We start from the raw sequence: 13,788 nt of genomic DNA, 5'->3' as shown, positions 1-13,788 counted from the left end.
GTGCCTCCTCAAACAGCCTGGCCCACACCCCCTTATCAATCACTTCCCGCCCCCTGACTGCCCCCCTCAGAACCTCCCACCCATCCAACACCCACTGCTCCTTGTCCCCTGACCACCCCCTCCCGGGACCCCCTGCCCCTAATGGCCCCCGGGACCCCACCCCCTATCTAACCCCCCCGCTCACTGTCCCCTGACTGCCCCAACCCCTATCCACACCCCCGCCCCCTAACAGGACCCCCGGGACTCCCACGCCTATCCAACCGCCCCCTGTCCCATGACTGCCCCCTGGGACTCCCTGCCCCTTATCCAAGCCCCCCACTCCCCACCCCCTTACCATGCTGCTCAGAGCACCAGGACTGGCAGCTGCGCCGCCCAGCCGGAGCCAGCCACGCCGCTGTGCTGCCCGGCAGGAGCTCGTAGCCACACCGCCCAGAGCGCTGGCGGCATAGTGAGCTGAGGCTGCAGGGGAGGGGCCGGTGGCTAGCCTCCCCGGCCAGGAGCTCAAGGGCGGGGCAGGACAGTCCTGCAGGCCGGATGTGGCCCGCGGGCCATAGTTTTCCCACCTCTGCATTAAATATTTTCATCTTGCCTGAAGGAAACCTCATAAAATTAGGGGTCAGTCTTCTCTCAGTTATACCAGTGCAATCCCTTTGACCTCATAATATCAAGGAGGCCACATGGCTGTAACTGAGGAAAAAATTTGGCCCTAAAATTTTACAAAATGCAAAAAGAATAACCCAGGCTTGTACTGATGTTCGTTTGGTTTCAATCAAAAATACCTTGAAAAGCTTTATTTCCTCATCAAGGAAGTCCTTTCTTGAACCAAGTAAGGCTTTACTTAGAAATTTGTATCACCATTCGCTAGGGCTTAGTTCGCCATAGCCCACTACCTCTTGAAATTACACTGCTCAGTAAAGGATCCTGACTGCAAGGCAGGCTTTCTACACAGAGGTGAATGTTGCCCTGTGGAAATGTGTTGTTTAGAAGTGCACCAGAGGAGAGGTGCATTGCTAAGGAAGGAGCACAGCTCATCTAATGGGAAAGGAGAACTTGATTTAAGAGTAGATGGAGGCAATTACCCATCTGCTTTCAAGTGAAGAAAAGTTTCCTCTAACATTTATCTTCCTATTTCTCCCAGTTGCTGATTGGTTATCAAAATGCCTGAAGACAAGTGCAGGGAAATGGGTGTTATTTAGAAGTGGTGTTATCCTCCCTAGTTTTATTACCCCTGTTGTACTACTGGGAAAAGTGTGACATGTCCCCTGTTGGTGTAAATTCTAAACAGGGGACATGTCTCACTTTCTCCAGTAGTACAATAGGGGTAATAAAACTGACTAGTAGAGTTGTTTGGAAAATGGGGGAGAGGGAAAGGAGGGGGCTCTTTTCACAGAAAACTTTAACAAAAACTATTTATTTTGTCACCTTTCCCTGGAAAATGTTGGGTGGGTTTTGGGATTTGTTTTTTTTAAGCCACATATCAAACTGAAATACTTTGGCATTTGTTGTTTTTTGAATGACTATTGAAATTGTATGTGGAAAGTAGACCCTCTTCGCAGCAAATGTCATGTAATCACAAGCCCAATCTTCTGTCAAACAGTTTCAATGGAAAATTTTCAACCAGCCCCAGTGACTATATCTACCTCCAGGGTATTTAGAGGATTAGTTAGTTAGTGTCTTGAGTGCTTGCAAGATGTGAAGTGCTGTAACTTATAAGTCGTATTTTATACTGACAGGCCAACGGCTTGCACCATCATTTAATGCAGCTCGAAACTGAGATAATCAAGTAAGACACATTTCAAGTGCTACAGTTCTAGAGCTTTTATAGGTCACCCATGCAGGCAGTACTTTGACTAGCACATTTGAACAAACCCCGAACTGGACCTAGTGCGTGAGTGATTGTGTAGACACCGCAAAAATGAAGTCAGTCTTCCTGAGCTTTGCTTTACTTCAAATAGCAGATGATGGACAGAGCAACAGGAAATCTACGTGCCTAACGCAGAATCAATCCCAGCAATGAGAACTATGAGTACAGGTTTCAGAGTAACAGCTGTGTTAGTCTGTATTCGCAAAAAGAAAAGGAGGACTTGTGGCACCTTAGAGACTAACCAATTTATTTGAGCATAAGCTTTCGTGAGCTACAGCTCACTTCATCGGATGCATACTGTGGAAACTGCAGAAGACATATGCATCCGATGAAGTGAGCTGTAGCTCACGAAAGCTTATGCTCAAATAAATTGGTTAGTCTCTAAGGTGCCACAAGTCCTCCTTTTCTTTATGTGAGTACAAATCCCCAGAACTTTGGTCTTTAAACTCTCCATCGGGCGTACATCTTGCTCTAGTAATCCTTTATAATCCACTATATGTTTCTAAAGGCAACTAAGCAGCCCTCTGAAGTCAAACAGCTTTCTAGTAACCATCATGTGCTTGAAGCTTGACCACCTTCTGCCAGTGTCATGGCTTAAAATGATCATTTCATCCTTTAATAGCTGCCACAGAGATTAACCACATGCAACAGCATCCTCTGAGTCATCACTCTAAATCTCTGTGGCCCATAATTTCTCCCGTTACATCCTGAAATCATTCTCTTTTAAAGACCAAATCTGCCCTTTCACACTGCTGAGAGATCAGTTTCAGTGCAACCATCTGATCCTATGAAGCAGCTTAGTTGTACTGTTCAGAAAATACCATGTCGATCTTGATCCTCAGGTCCTCCGCCAGAGGAAGGGCAAGTGAGTCTAATGTGGTCTTGTACACTCAACAGAATGCAACAGCAATTGAAATGCAAAGAGCAGTGGCTTCCTGGATTAATGGTCTGCCAGCTGTTTGATGTGTAATAATTTACATCTCAGGCTCTCATTGTGACTTGTAGGCACTAATGAATTAGGCCTCTCTATTAAACATTGTGGGGAGTAAGTATTATGTTTTCAGGTGAGGAAACTGAGGGGTTAGGGTGCAATTGTAGCATTAAGCTGTAGCGTCACCTTGGGGTGGTTTTCTGGGGGTGGGCAGCTAACTGCACCTGTCTTAAAAAATGTGCGGTATGTGCTGCCCCTTTGGATCATTAGATGCACAGACTGGTGTGGAAGTGCCATGATCTAGCTCCCTTGTCAGCTACTGTGAACAGTAATGCTACCCGCGCTGAGTCCTTGCACTATTTGTGTGTGACCGATTCCTGCGCAGAGGACTGAAAGGACTTAACAAAAAGAGTCTGCATAGGGCTTCTTCCTTGCATTCCCATTTAGGAGCTAGAAACAATCTGCTCTGAAGTGACTGGCACATAAGCAGCCTATGATAGAGTTAATAGAACCCAGATCTCCTGGCTCCTAGCTCTGTGCCATGACCACATGACTAGCTCACTGGAGGGGAAAGCATAATAGGCTTGGATGGAAGAGGGCATGGGGGAAGGAGGGGATTAAAATAGAACTATTATTTGAGGAAAGTTTCCAAGAAAGCTGCCCTGTGGGACTGTTCAGCTCACGGTTGTGCAATGCAGTGAGAAAAGAGTGAGATTTTTCTCCAGATTAGGACAGAGAAATGTGTTCTTTGAACTAATTCATAGAGGCCCTAACACATACTTCAGAGCAATCTAAAAATAGTTTAGCCCATCGATGCTGAGGAAAATCTTTTGCCAAAAAACTGCAATCCTATTTTTCATGCCCAGTGATTTTTAGAAAGCAGGCTTACCAGTCCCTTTGTACTAACTGAAGGGAATTAGTAAGATCAGGTTTCTTTGTACCTTTGTTTGAAAAGCGATCAAACAGGGCAATATGAGGATTATAATATAATAATGCATAAAATTGCTATGAATTGTAACTACAGGTAGGGACTGAGTCCTATGGTACGTTTGATCCCCACTCTTCCAGAAATAGACAAGAGCTAAACAAGCAAAGCATACTGAGATCTCTAATTCCTTGAACCATACAGAGCTGAAAACTATATAATGGACCATCACTAGCTTCCCTCCTCCCTTCTTAGTCTGAGCTATCAGAACAGAATATAGTATGGGGCCCCCTTTCATAAGTCTTTGACTTACATGAGAACACAGTAAATCATAGGATAGGAGGAATCTCATCCTGGAAACCCACACTGCCATTTCTAGTCACTGTTTTTTAGAATTTCCAGACACTTTCCTGTTCAAATTCTCAGCTTCAGTTGTACAGGAATGATGTGCTTTGCTATGTGGCTAAATACTAATCTGGAAAATGGGTAGATAAGGACTAGAGTGGTAGCCTGCGGAGGTGACTTGCTAAACAATGGTGCAAAGTGTCATAACCTGGCCCAGTCCTGCTCTCTGGCTAGACCCACGGCTGTTGTGATGGGATCCTACTGCTGAGTCCCACATGCTTTGAATCCACCTGGGGCTGAGTAGTGACTGGTCACTTCCGAGCTTTCTGGGTCTTGAGGGTGCTTTCCCAGGTACAGTCCTTATGTCTGACACTCTCCTTGGACAGTGGAATCTTACAGTCCAGCTGCCTAGTCCCTGGAAACTGTCCCAAGCCCACATTGCTCAGACATGTTCCATAGCCAGGTGGTCTTTGGGGTGGGAGTTCTGGTTTCCTAGTTACACTCTTCAGGAAAAACAAGGCAGTAAAAGCAAGGAGACAGAAATTCCTTTGCTAAGCTTAATATGCACACAACTTACCGTTGAAAGGAACAAGAGACTTACCGATCTATGGAACACAAACTCCTGAACACAGCCCCTCTGGTCTGATCTCCCCACTCCTGAGAGTCCCAGGTTTGGTCCAAGTCCTTTCAACAGCAAGTCGTGTGCAGGTCTGCCTGCTTTGCTTTTGATGGTGAAATGCCCCCCCATTGCTTAGACGCCTATTCTGTTTCTGCACTTCAGCTGGGGAATTCCCAGGCTCTGACGCCACCTATCTCCTGGACAGCTTCTGAGCAGAGTATCTTACAAAATTAATCGCCCTGCAGGTAGCAAACTGATGGTTCTCCTGGGATAGATCCATTCAATGTTGATGGCCTCTGATTGCTCTGTCACAGCTTCCAAGACTTATTCTTTCCACTAGGTATCCATTTCCTCTCATAAAACAAATGCTCAAAGGTACACTAAAGGTTCGTTTAAAATGCAGGTTGAAATATTAACATGGTGTTCACCAAACAAAAATGGAAGTCTTAAGTTGATACAGACATATTCAATGGGTCACACAAAGTTTAAAGTTGCATGGGCTACCTCTGTCATTTAAGGAGACAGTTACAATGTAGTAACTGTTTCCTTGATGCTATTACTCCCTTCTAGGCTTTGATGAAACCAAATTTACTTCATAATAGTGAGAAAATCAAGCTTGCCCTTAAAGAGTTCTCCAGCCATCCAAGAAAGACAAACCATTCTTGTTGGAGATTCCATGCTCAGAAAAACAGAGAGAACATTCTGTAAGGTGAACAACAGGAAGTGTGCTACCTTACTAGAACCAAGACCTAATATGTCACTCTAAGATTGGATAGGCTTTTGATGTCAATGGTCAAGGATCAATTGGTGATGGTCCATATCTAACTAATGACACTGGGTCATGGGATAGCTCATGGATAGGAGACGACTTCAGGGAACTTGGAAGGGTGCAGAAGAAAAAGAATGTCCAAGCAATCTTCTGAGATCCTAGGCAGCAAATAATAGTCAAGAACGTGCCTGGGTTAAAGTATAGCTACAATCGGAAAAGAGGCTGTGTTGAAAGGGGAGTAGCTTATTCCACTGATCTCTTCCTCCTGTGTATCCAGACATATCTAACTAGTTTTGTCCAAAATTAAGTTTTTACTAGTCCTGTTGGGACTGCAGAGCCAACACAGCTCTGAATGGGTAATCTGAATTCTTCTTTGGCTCACTTGTTATCAGTAGTATCACTCACTGAATTCCAAATACAGAATCTTCACTAAAACATCCTGTGGATCTCCCAATGTGACTTGTTTTGTCCATATCTGTCTTTAAGATTGTGGACTCCTTGGGGCAGGAGCCGTTCTTGAGTAAGCGTGTAGTGGTGCTTAACAAGTAATGTACGTGTGTGTGTGTGTGTGTTACTATCCTCTATAGCAGGAAGATCAGGATGAGGTCTACTCTGGGGGAATCTATTATCCCATATCTGCCTACTGCAGAGTTCTTACGTCTTCCTCTGAAGCACTGACTGCTATCAGAGACAGGATACTGGGCTAGATGGATCTCAGGTCTGATCCAGTCTTACAATTCCTATGTTCTTATGCATAGGACAAACAGATTGTTTCCTAATAGAAGGGTGGCTTATATTACCTGATCATGCTGCCAGCCAAATGCTGCTTTCACATTCTCCATTACTGGTGCCAATACATAACCTCAGGCTGTAGGTCAAAGGGTAAATCCCAGATCTTCCTATGCAAGGAAAATCAATTTAAAGACACAAAAGACACAACTACCAGTGCAGAAGGTCACTATACAGTGCCAGTTGCTTTTTGGATTTGGAAGCTTGAATGAAGATCCATACAAGGATGGACTGATGGAACGGGATTGCTTGCAGCCAAAAAGGGCATGGATAGTCTGTGCCAAGCTACAGACCTTGGCTCTGAATTATCCTAATGTTACATAGGTATTTGGACCTTTTGATTCTGGCTCATCTCAATATATAGAGAGAACAGTTGCAAAGCTTGGATCCAAACCCAAACTGAGACTTTCCTAAAGTGTGTGTGTGTTTTTGTTTTGTTTTGTTTTTAAGGTGTTTTTGGTTCCACAGTTTTGGTTCAGATGCAACTACTGGACATAAGAAAGCTGAGCATTTCCTTTGTTCTTCCCATGTGCCATAATACACATTTGCAGTTAAAATTAATGGGTGACACAAGAAGCCCTGAATTCCTGGTGTTTGCTTGGGCCTAGTGAACTCGAGCAATTGTTCAGGACAAGCTCATCCTAGCAAAAATTAGAACTGAGCAATACTGTCCTGGCAGCTGCTATTTAACAAAATGTGAGTAGCAAAAATGCTCACTTCCAAAAGAAGGGATTGGGAAGGGGAATGGATATTTAGCTGAGTATGAAATATGTATTCATTCGCTTGCGTGTGTAGTTCCCATCCCACTCCACCACTCCCCCTACTTTCCAAAGTAGAGAAAAGCAAGAGGGGGTAGCTCCAGACTGGGGAACATAAAAACAGGCAGAGTGCCATCTCCATGGCATTTCAACCTCCAGTAGGGGCTTCCAGGGATTTCTGTGGCTATTGAGGGAGTGGGGAGAGATGGAGTGAAGGGCCTGCCATTCTTCATGGCAGGCTTCCCTCCAGGGAGTGGATATTGAAGAGGCTGTCTGCCCAACAGCATTCACTTAGACTTCTCCCTTTCAGTGCCTGAAGAACAGATTTTTGCAGTTGTGAGGTGGGTGGCTAATGCCAGTGTTGTTGCTGCAGGACCCAAGCTGTCAGGGGAAAGGGGACAACCATAAGCTTAGTATGAAGGATCCCGTCTTCCAAAGGACCTAGTCTGGAACTTCTGTCCCCTATCCATCCTCTGTCCATGTAGGCCAGTCACACTGTTTTATAATCCCGTTCAGCCACAAGCAAGCTGAACAACTGTTGAACTCAGCAGCTTCTGCTGAGTAGAAAGGGCCCTAGCAAAGAAACAATAGGAAATGGGCAACTTGAATCTCATAGTAGTATATACAAGTGCATGCCTCACCTCATCTCAGCATGCAATGTGTAAACTCCACATACATCAAGATGAGAATACACCCAGTATATGTTAACATTCCCCTCCCTTCCACCCCCGCTTGTATTACTGTGGGGAGATGGTTTACATTTCATATATCTGACCGAAAAGTACCACCTTTTTTTAAAAAAAAGCAAACCAACTTTTATTAAGGAAAAGTTAAAATAAAATGTTAACCTGCTACGTAGTCCATTACTTACTCAGGATCAGGTTAATATTCAAACAACATGGCTAAAGGTGTTGGCTCGGGAGCCCTCCTCTGAGTACACTGGAAAGGATAACCACATTTCTAACACCTATCTTCTTTTTGTCGCCAGCTGTAATTAAAATGCTGTACAGGTTATCCCCACCTTCTACCTGTTAGTGTTCTTGAGTGCTAATATGTTATAGCCATACGCCTGATCCAAAATCCCCAGCCTAGATTCTCCTCACCCTGAAACACACAGAACTTCAGCCATAGTCTGAGCAGCAAAATTCTGATCCATCTCTAGGCAGCATAGTACAATAACTTCATAATGGCAAAGATAATGCAATTGTATTAATTGTGAGACCAATTCTGACCGCACTCTAATGTAAAGCAGCAGTAGGTCCACTGAATTCTGTTTTCCTCAAATATGTTTTCTGGCATAAGAATGCATGAGAAGAATCAAGATTTCCGATTTGGAAATCAAAAAGCTAAACAACTTAGGAGCAGAGCTTTCTGTTCAGAACTGCCTTTTGGCTGTCAAGTGCCCCAAAATGGTTACATTGCAAAATAATTGCTAGGACTTGTTTGGCAATACAGGAATTTAACCTTATGACTTTGACCCTTGACAAGAATACTTAATGATTTCTATCTCTTAGAGACATAAACTAGCTTATTCTAAAAGTGTCCTGGTATCCATTTATTAGCACTCTCATTTCCTATCATAGTGGAGTCCACGATCTTTGAAACTAGGACATCTGGAGTCAACATGATACTAGCATTGGGTGAACATTAAAAAGTTCAGAATGTGGGTTTGGTTGGTCTAAGCTTCAAAATTCAGCTATGGATCCAGACTGTGATTCTCCCACGATGAGGGTTTATGTTTAAATATCTGGAGTGTTGGATTGTCCCATTATAAAGATAGGATTTGGACTCAAATGCTCTTCTCCTTCCAGTACTCAAGGGGATAATATTATAATCAACTCTTGTACCTCAAAATTTCTGGAAATGATTTCCCTATGTTGCTGAGTCAAACCTTTGCCTTTCAAGAAAAAGGAAAAACACTCTTCCCCCCCGCTCCCCCCCCAATCTATATATCAGGCTAGCATGCAGTTGGTTAATATGGTACATTTTCCATGTAAGGAAAGTGGATCATTTATATTTACTCTTTTCTCCAATGCTTACCACTGATCCGAGTTCGTAAGAAAGATATTTCATCCTCAGTCAGAAAAAATGCAAATAATCTGCTACGCCAGACCGTAAAATAAATTACAAGTAAGATTCCAGCTGCAGCATGTCATCTTTTCATTAAGACTAATATAGTCACATGCCTACTATGATTAGATGCATGTACATCTACACAACCAGAATGCTCAAGGGAATAGCAAGTATCTGCTTGGCAGCCTCTGAATGCTTCTGTTTCTCAGCAATCCAAACATTTCATAGTAGGTCGTAATGTACTGTACTTGCATGGCTCAAAGTGAACATCACAACACGTAGGGAACTGCTGACTGCATTGCAGCATCCAGTTTACTGATAGGAAAATGTCATAAACGAGTGAGATTCTGCCCTCCCCCATACCAATTTATTGCCAGTGATTGGCCCTTTTCCCTTATATGGGGAAGTGGTTGGTGGGGACATTCTTTTACAATTAAAGGGCTGTTCTCAACACCAAACCCACTTGCTCACATTTTTAGCATGATGTACTGTAAACTGACAAATGGAGTCAAAAACAAAACATTTACTTTTAACACTTATTTTGAAACTTGAATTCCCAGTTTTGTAGCCTCAGCCTCTACTTCCGGATTTGATACCAGGCCTGCTGATGTTCCTCCAAAGACATCGTAACTAGAGATGGACCAAGGAGGAGGTGCTCAGATGTGAGTCTGCAGTAGGTTTAATCCAGGCTTTGGGCTTGAGGCTGAATCAGAGCAAGCGTTCTGCCATCTTGGGCAGAGATCTTGTAAAAATGACTGTTTATATAAGATTTTGGCTGCATCTTAACTGGAACAGGAAAATATCCCATTTAGGTTTTGGATCAGAGCAGAAGCCACTACTGGAGTGGAGCTAGGGATTCAAATGCAAAGCCCCCAGGAAATTCAAAGGGTCAGATTTGAGGTTCGTGATGTCTCTTCACTGATCACAACCAACAGGAAGGGAGTTGTAAGCAATGGGCACAGTTGCCACTTCTGTAGAAGTGGCAGAAGAAACTCTGGGAGAAGTGCCTTCCCCGACTGCATCTGCTGCCTGCAGTTCTCTGTCTCAGCCTCATCTGTCACTCTTGTCCATTCCCCTCTATTTCTGGCAGTTTTTTTATTTGCTCCCTCCGCCCATGGAGAAGTATGTGCAGAAGGCCTCATCTCATCAGTTTGAATGCTGGAAGAGGGAAATGAAGATAGCGGACATGAAGATTTTTCATCTTTTTGCTGTCTGGACTCTCACAAGGGCTGGAGCTAAGAAACAAAAAGAGACATACGTGCTAGAACTAGGGGTGCTGAGGGTACTGCCACATGCCCTGGCTTGGAGTGGTTTCCATTACATACAGGGTTTACAGTTTGGTTCAATGGCTCTCAGCACCCCCACTATATAAATTGTTTCAGAGCCCCTGGGCAGATATCCCCAGGGTTGAGCTAGGTTAAGCCCTAAAAAGACATTTAGTGTTGACAGATTACTACATCTTAGTCACCTTTTGAATCACAGACTGAAACTTCTTTACATATATATACTTGTTTGCTTTAACCTGTAAATAATTCTTATTTATTTTTTCCTAATTAATATACCTTTAGTCTATTACAAGATTGGTTACAGGTGTTGTCTCTAGTCTGAAAGCTAAGGTACCTGGGCTCTGGAAACTGGAAGCAATCTGAATATTTTGTGTTTCTTGGTGTTAGTGACCATTGATCACCACGTCCAGCTTATCTGGGTGTCAAGATAGACTGAAGAGCCTGAGGGGACTGTCTGTGACTCCATAGTAAGACTGTTACAGTGATCTAGGAGTTCACATTTGTTGCTAAATTGGTAAAATCTAATTATAGAATATACCACAAGTTTGGTTTGTCTGCCCTGCTTTTGACAGTCTTCCCTGAGGTTGTCACGCTTGGACATGAGCCACTCTAGACAGGGTGTATTAACAAGAGTACCGTATGTCAGACACAGGAGGTAATTGTCCTGTTCTCAACACTGGTGAGGCCTCAACTGGAGTACTGGGTCCAGTTCTGGGCACCACACTTTAGGAAAGATGTGGACAAATTGGAGGCAGTCCAGAGGAGAGCAACAAAAATGATAAATGATGTAGAAAACCTTGCCTCTGAGTAAAGTTAAAAAATCTGGGCATGTTAGTTCTTGAGGAAAAGAAGACTGAGGGAGGACCCGATAACCATCTTCAAATATGTTAAGGTCGGTTATAAAGAGAACTGTGATCAATTGTTGTCCATATCCACTGCAGGTAGGACAAGACGTAATGGGCTTAATCTGTAGCCAGGAAGATTTAGGCTAGATATTCGGAAAAACATTCTACCTATAAGGGTAGTTAAACTCTGGAATAGTCTTCCAAGGGAGGTTGTGGAATCCTTGTCACTGGAGGTTTTTAAGAACAGTTTGGACAAACCCCTGTCAGGGACAGTCTAAGCAAACTTGGCCCTGCTTCACTGCAGGGGGCTGGGCTAGATGGCCTCTCAAGGTCCCTTCCACCCCTACATTTCTTGATTCTTTGTCAGACTACAATCAGGTTTCATTCCCTGGATGGAATGGCAGCGGCCATGCTTGGCCACAGATTGGGATGAGGTGATATTGGCAAAATGATTGCTTAGATGTGAAGTAGTTTCCACTGTCTTGGTTTTACTAAGAATTACTCTCCATTCCCAGAAGCAAGTCCTCAAAGTATCCACGTCTTGGCTGAGATTCCCTTTAATTCGGTGGAAGTAGTTTCCAGTGTCAGCACCACAGATGTCATCAGCATACTCCTACTTCTTGGCCTGAATTTGAGGAAGTTCATGTGTGTATATATGAAACATTAGGGGAGCCAAAACTGACCTTTGTGGAAGGCAAATGGGGCAATGTTTAAGGCAATCGATTTTTCTCCCTGACTTCCAGGATGATGCTTTGGTTGCTGCTCATTTCTTGGATGAATGCACCACCTACAAAACTTATAACTTGCAGCACCTTTGCAGTCAGCCTGAGGTGCCACACAGTGCTGTAGGCTGCTGTCCGCTCGATAAGGACTTTGCAACAACTTTCTTTCCTGACTCAAGTGTGTCTTCTATGTCTTGAGTAAGATGAAATACTGATCTCGGGGTGCATTGTCCCCTCCTGAATCTAGTCTGAACGTGAATCTGTAATGCCTCTTCTAATGGTGATACTTTTTCTAAACTAGATAATGGGAAAAGAAATTAATGGGACCCAGTGGGGGAAAAAATGGAAACATGTGCCTTAAAAATCCTCCATAGTAATCTTGACTGCTCGTCTTGGTCTGTCAAGAATGGATTAGTTTAGACAGTGACATTAAACATGTGTCAGAAAACAAAAAACAGCTGTAAACATATTTTCTAGTTAGAGAGATTACCACATGTCTTGCAGACAGCTGGATTCCAGAGCATGACCTGGGAAATTCCAATCTTTACTCTGCCTCTGGAGTGCTGCTGGGTCCCACTATTATTTATATATGGGAATGCATCCGTTGTGAGGCAAAGCAAAAAGGCCGGAAAGCTCTACAGGCCAAAAGCCCTCAGGAAAAGGGCTGGACTTCGAGATAAATTCATTTTTCTCCAAACACAAATGGCATGTCTGTAGTTTAAATAAAAAAGTATAGAACTCCAGTATATGGAAAAAAAGTTCTGATTAGAAATGTTGCTGCAGTACGGCCTCACACATAATTCTCCAGAAAAACATTTTGTACTAGCTCAATTACGTTTTATCCATCTCTTACCAGAACTTTTTTTAAAATTCAAAGTTCTAAATGATTTTTAAAAAATCACATTTGACACTCACAGGGTCTAATTCTCATTTACATCACTCTGGCAGTGCAAAGGTGGTGGACTACCAGAGTGGTAAAAAAACATCTGTAGGGTAAATAAAATCTAGGCCCACAATCTTCAGTGCACGGTCTACAATAGTTTAAAGATGTACTAAATGTTTCATTTTTCTCAGTGGGGGGTGGGGGTGAAGAAAGCATCCAGTCCACACCAGTTTAATAATTTTAATCCTTGTGGTTCGCTTGGTATTTTAAATGCCATCTTTCAGAGCCCATATTTAAGAGGAAAAAGATTTCTATAAGGTGAATATTTTTCCTGTGAGAATAGGAAACCAGTGTGGCTGACATTATATTTTTAAACAATTATGGTATATTAGATCATGGGTTTCTGTGGTTGAGTATGACGTCAGGTCACCACAAAATCATACCATGAGAATCACATGGAGGAACACATGGAATTCTAATGATTTTCAGCATTCAGACAACATTGCAAAAGCCAAAATCTGGATACACTGAATTTGCTCATCTAGTGGTATCCAAACAGACCTATTCCCAGGAAATGGGGAAATTGTTGTGTGTAACAACTTCAAAGAAGGAACATTGATGGGACATTGCAGCTTTAAAAAAATAAATTTTGAAAGTTAGGAGGGCCACATTCTGCCTTCAAATGTATAAAAGTAAATCTATTGGAATTCCACAGAGATCAGAATCTGACCCTCTCTGAAGCAGTTCTTCCAGCTGTAAATGTCGACAATGGTATTTACTTACCCACGTCCTAGCTTGATTTACCTAACTTCTCCCCCTGTAAGTACTCTTACTAACCCACCCAATAGCTCTTGTGCTTAATGCAATGCTGTCAGTGTACAAGCATTGGTTTGTTATGTGGAAGCATGTGAGAAAGATAATTCACATCAAAACAGACACGTAGACCAGGTGTCAAACACAGCCTTAGTATTCTACGTTA

The 13,788-nt window shown here is 43.1% G+C and overlaps 1 long non-coding RNA gene across 2 annotated transcripts in view; it reads left to right on the top strand.

The window, feature by feature from the left end:
- LOC122464541 overlaps positions 1-13,424 on the top strand; it is a 59,800-nt gene extending 46,376 nt beyond the window's left edge. The window contains exons 4-5 of one of the 2 annotated variants that reach the window (XR_006288688.1): positions 9,634-9,735; positions 11,720-13,424. This is a non-coding gene — a long non-coding RNA (uncharacterized LOC122464541). The remainder of the gene's footprint in view (positions 1-9,633; positions 9,736-11,719) is intronic. The other variant, XR_006288687.1, reaches the window with a different exon arrangement.
- Positions 13,425-13,788: the final 364 nt, after the last annotated feature.

Source organism: Chelonia mydas, chromosome 2 (assembly GCF_015237465.2).
Source record: "Chelonia mydas isolate rCheMyd1 chromosome 2, rCheMyd1.pri.v2, whole genome shotgun sequence".
Taxonomy (NCBI): Eukaryota; Metazoa; Chordata; order Testudines; family Cheloniidae; genus Chelonia; species Chelonia mydas.
Note: the sequence above shows the minus strand (reverse complement) of the source record. Positions and strands in the feature narration are given on the sequence as shown.